Raw genomic sequence first — 5,664 nt, forward strand, 5'->3', positions numbered from 1 at the left:
GACGTGAAAAGCTGACCCTCTGTCACCTCCACTGCGACCTCCTCAGAGAGAGCACGGATTTCATTCGTAAAAGCATTACAATAAAGCAACTACTAGTAAGTCATTATAATAATTTTAAACGTTGGTTTTGAGGAAAATATATTTTCTTAACCCAAAAAATTTTTTAATTAAATTCTTAATAATAACTTTTAAAATGTACTGTTTCTAATTTATTATCACTAAAAATACACACCAACTTAAAACAAGTATTTTAATTTCCAAAAACAGAAACTCGGAATATATTGAGATTCAACAACAGGTGTACCTAATTGAGCATCACCACCACGTAAACGACTGACATACAAAATTGTGAAGGTAAATGTAATTTATTTGTAATGGTTTTAATTGTAAAACATATTTTTAAAAATTACCTAAAGTGATGTATGGCAATGGTGTTTTGTTTTTAAACCTCAATCTCACTACATCATAAACGAAAAAATAGCATGATGCAGGAGTAACAATTACTAATAAGACTTCAGTTGGGTACTACATCTGAAAAAGCGATTCATATTACTAGGGCAACTATTTCTATTCAAAGTCCTCGAATATTCTGCATTATAGTAATTTAGTGATAGTATCGGATTAACCTTTTTTTTTTTGCGAAAAATGCATTAAATGTGTAATATGTTTTCTTTCACCAATTGTTACTCATACTCCTTTGTCATATATCAAATTGTTGTTAAAATTTATTTTTTAAACAACCAACGTTGGCTAAGGAACATTAATTTATTCAAGTGTTTTTTTCCACAGAGTACATCTGTACCCAAAAAAAAGTTTATCCTGCTGCAAGCATTAGCTTAAAGGCACGAAAACAAGCAATAACAGAAAAAGGTATGTTACCTTTTGAGTATTATTTTTACTGTACATTTTTAAACCTTCTTTTTGCAATTATTACTCCTCTAACGTACCAAATTAGTAAAATAATGGATAGTTTAGAGTAACAATATACTATTTCTTCTCCAGGAAGGTGCAACATTAGGGAGATTTTTTTATAGTGTAGGGGTACATATCTCTATTTCAACTACAGGAAGGTGCATTGGTTAGTACAGTGTCATGTAGTATTAGTTATATTGTATGTCATTATTAATTTAAATATACTCAGATTTTAAATTTCAAACCAACGTTAATTTTTTTTTTATCGTCTTTTTTTTCAAAAGACAACAATTTGATTCCTTACAGAAAGATTCTTTCCACCACACACGTTCAATCTAGAATCAACAGACCAAATCATCCTCCGAAGCCTCATCCAGAAAAGCAAGTTCTACAAAACAAGGTATTGATTTTCATGATGGTTTCTTAACCTTCAATATATTAGACTAGCTATCTCATTGCTAATGTTGAAAAAAAACCCAATTTAATTATGGTTACATTTGCAGAATTCAGAATTTTATTTCATGACTAAAGGATGGTGTAGCATTAGGGAAAGTGTTCTCTACTGCAACTTATAACAAATATACAAGTTTTCAAAAATTATTGTAAAATCGCATTTCTCAAAATCGTTCAGTTTTCTCATTCTTTTCTTTTTTCACTTTTTCAGACATTTATTTTTCCATTCCAAATCCAATCACCTCATAACTGTCTACTGCTGCCTACACGCCATTCCCAATTTAGAAAAGTCAGCAAGAAAAGCAAATTCGAAATAAAAAGGTAATTTTATCCAACATTCTAAGGTGCACCAGTTCTAAATATGTACCATGCTGTAGGGGTAACAATTACTATTCTAACTCCAGGAAGGTGCATCAGTAGGGAAAGTGATGGATGGTGTAAGGGTAACAATTTACTATTCTAACTCCAGGAAGGTGCATCATTAGGGAATGTGTTGGATGGTGTTGGGGTGCAATTTACTATTCTAACTCCTGGAAGGTGCATCAGTAGGGAATGTGTTGGATGGTGTAGGGGTGCAATTTACTATTCTAACTCCAGGAAGGTGCAGCAGTACGGAAAGTGTTGGAGGGTGTTGGGGTGCAATTTACTATTCTAACTCCAGGAAGGTGCAGCAGTAGGGAATGTGTTGGAGGGTGTAGGGGTGCAATTTAGTATTCTAACTCCAGGAAGGTGCAGCAGTAGGGAAAGTGTTTGATGGTGTAGGGGTGCAATTTACTATTCTAACTCCAGGAAGGTGCATCAGTAGGGAATGTGTTGGATGGTGTTGGGGTGCAATTTACTATTGTAACTCCAGGAAGGTGCATCAGTAGGGAAAGTGTTGGATGGTGTAGGGGTGCAATTTACTATTCTAACTCCAGGAAGGTGCATCAGTAGGGAAAATGTTGGATGGTGTAGGGGTGCAATTTACTATTCTAACTCCAGGAAGGTGCATCAGTAGAGAAAGTGTTGGATGATGTAGGGGTGCAATTTACTATTCTAACTCCAGGAAGGTGCAGCAGTAGGGAAAGTGTTGGATGGTGTAGTGGTGCAATTTACTATTCTAACTCCAGGAAGGTGCATCAGTAGGGAAAGTGTTGGATGATGTAGGGGTGCAATTTACTATTCTAACTCCAGGAAGGTGCAGCAGTAGGGAAAGTGTTGGATGGTGTTGGGGTGCAATTTATTATTCTAACTCCAGGAAGGTGCAGCAGTAGGGAAAGTGTTGGATGGTGTAGGGGTGCAATTTACTATTCTAACTCCAGGAAGGTGCATCAGTAGGGAAAGTGTTGGATGGTGTTGGGGTGCAATTTACTATTCTAACTCCAGGAAGGTGCATCAGTAGGGAAAGTGTTGGATGATGTTGGGGTGCAATTTACTATTCTAACTCCAGGAAGGTGCATCAGTATAGAATGTGTTTGATGGTGTAGGGGTACAATTTACTATTCTAACTCCAGGAAGGTGCATCAGTAGGGAATGTGTTGGCTGGTGTTGGGGTGCAATTTACTATTCTAACTCCAGGAAGGTGCAGCAGTAGGGAAAGTGTTGGATGGTGTAGGGGTGCAATTTACTATTCTAACTCCAGGAAGGTGCATCAGTAGGGAAAGTGTTGGAGGATGTAGGGGTGCAATTTACTATTCTAACTCCAGGAAGGTGCAGCAGTAGGAAATGTTTAGGATGGTGTAAATGTTATGTTTTAGGTAAATCATAATTTTATTCAGGCTAATTTTTGTGTCTTTTCTCCTCTTTTCAGATAATGTCTAGCCTGGGAGCTGCCAACTTTATTAAATCCAGGAAGGGCAAAAATTTGTTAAACCATGGTGGATACATATATAGTAAGGAAAGAATAAGTTTAACAAGAAATCATTGGAGGTGTGTGCAATACTACACTACCCATTGCAGTGGCAGAGCGGTTACTGTTGATAATTTGGTTGTGAAAACCACAGAACATAACCACTCTGCCTCTGCAATGGATGTAGAAATTAGAGAAACAATAAACGAGATGAAAGCTATTGCAAGCACCTCCAATGATTCCACAGGATCAATTTTAAGAGAGGTTGCACAGCATGTCCCCAGTCATGTTGCTAGTAACATGCCTATAATACCTAATTTGAGAAGAATTATTCAGAGACAAAAGCAGGCAAGTAACATTCAATTATCTACACCACATACTTTCTCTGACATTAGAATTCCTCATGATCTTTCTATTTCTTTTTCTGATGAACCTTTCCTTCTGCATGACAACGAAAACCCTCAGAAACGTATTTTAATTTTTAGTACCCCACGTAACCTTGCTAAGTTAGAAACTAGTGAAATTTGGATGATGGATGGGACGTTTAAAAGTACACCCCATCCTTTCACTCAAATTTACACTATACATGCTAAAATTAACAATAGTGTAATTCCCTTAGTTTATAGTTTGCTACCTGATAAGACTTCTGCAACATACACTGAACTTTTATCAGTGATTAAAAGTAAAACATCTTCAAGTCCTCGAAAAATAATTATTGATTTTGAATTGAGTATGATCAATGTGATCACTAAAACGTACACGGATACCCAAATTCAGGGATGTTTTTTCCATTTTTCGCAGGCATTTTGGCGTAAATTACAGAAAACATCCCTAGTTGCAGAATATTCTCGGGATAGCAAACTACAATTTGAACTAAAAAAATTAACTGCACTTTGTTTTGTTCCTCCCGATAGTGTGGACGAGTACTACACTGCAATTATAGAATCTGTTTATTATACGAGTAACGAAGAAAAATTGGCACCCATTCTAAATTATTTTGAGGACACATGGATTGGACACCTAAGCAGATCGGGTCGCAGGAGGAAGCCACGATTCCATGTGGAGTGGTGGAACTGCTACACGAGTTGTTTAGAGGGAGAAGCAAAAACAAACAATGCCATTGAGGGATGGCATAACTCCTTCAACCATACAATTGGTAAACCACATCCTAACTTCTACTCATTTTTGGAAACTTTGAAGAAGGAGCAAAGTTTCCAAGAAATGAGAATAGCCCAAACACTCGCAGGTAGTCTAAACCCACGAGTAACAGTCAAAACAAGGGAAATGTCTGAGAGACTATTGGCAATTCTACAACAATTTTCGTTGTGTGTGGCTATAGACTACCTGGAAAATCTTTCTAACATTCTTTCTTTTTAAAATAATGTAATTACTTACTTTCCTGCTTTGCTTTAAATTTTACTAATTTTCAAATTACAATTGGCATACCAAGGTATTTTCTAAAATTTTTTTCAAACAAACAAGTCGGGTTATTTTTTTTTAAAACAAATCTTCATTTCAAGCAAAACCTACCAATGTCTACAAATTTACTGTCCCATAGTATCTGAACTATTGTTCGACATCGGAACTCCATTAATTAAATTACCGAAAAAATCCAATTTAATTACCTTCAAAACTAATCTCCAAAAATGAAACATATGTAAAATCTAAAATTCAAACCATATTCCGAAATGCACTTTGCAGCTTAATCATCATTTTTATAACAATCGTTATTTTTCAAAATTTGAAAGTACGCAACTTTTTTGCAGTTCGAAATGAAGATCGACATTACTTTTGTTACTTCCTAAATAAACAAATCAACTTTCTGAACAGTAACTTATAATTTTTTAACAGTTACATACTTTTTTAAACAAAATAAATAAATTTTAGCGACCCGACATAGGCATACATTAATGACATTAATGTGGACATGTTTAAAAACAATTAAGTAATCAATTAGTTTTCCCGCAACCTCCCCTTATTCTTTCCTCACTATATATGTATCCCTTTTAAAGGTTTATTCTACAATTACAAATGAAAATATTTCCTACCTGGCCGCAGATCAGCTTCCTGCTGCTTCCTCCTCCGATGCTCTGCAAAATGGCGTATTACGTCGACGCTCACGTCATTACGTCATCGCGTGCATCTAAATTTAAAGCGGACTACTTTATTTAACTAACCTGTAAATAAATGTTTATAAATGTTAATAAAATATTTATATTTTGTTTCAAAAATGTTACTTACATTGCAAAATTCATTAAAAATATGGTTTATTTTTTCATGATTTTTCAATAAATAAAAAATGTGAAAACAAAAATTGTTTCCTGTCATTATTTTTTAAATAGTTATTTAAGTTTCAAATTTATAACTAATTAAATGTAAATTCACTAAATATGTTCCTTACCTCGACTCTATTGTCTTTTCCTTTCAAAACTTTCTCTTTCTTCACTTTCTGATCCTTCTTTTCTTGTTCC

General features: G+C 34.9%; 1 long non-coding RNA gene across 1 annotated transcript; it reads left to right on the forward strand.

Annotated features, from left to right (window-relative positions):
• The first annotated feature begins 1,191 nt into the window (after positions 1-1,191).
• LOC146805745 (uncharacterized) lies at positions 1,192-5,360 on the forward strand. The gene is made up of 3 exons (XR_014967500.1): positions 1,192-1,312; positions 1,577-1,686; positions 5,206-5,360. It is a non-coding gene; the product is annotated as an uncharacterized LOC146805745 (long non-coding RNA).
• The last annotated feature ends 304 nt before the right edge of the window (positions 5,361-5,664 follow it).

The sequence above is a fragment of the Triturus cristatus genome, chromosome 8 (assembly GCF_964204655.1).
Source record: "Triturus cristatus chromosome 8, aTriCri1.1, whole genome shotgun sequence".
NCBI lineage: Eukaryota > Metazoa > Chordata > Amphibia > Caudata > Salamandridae > Triturus > Triturus cristatus.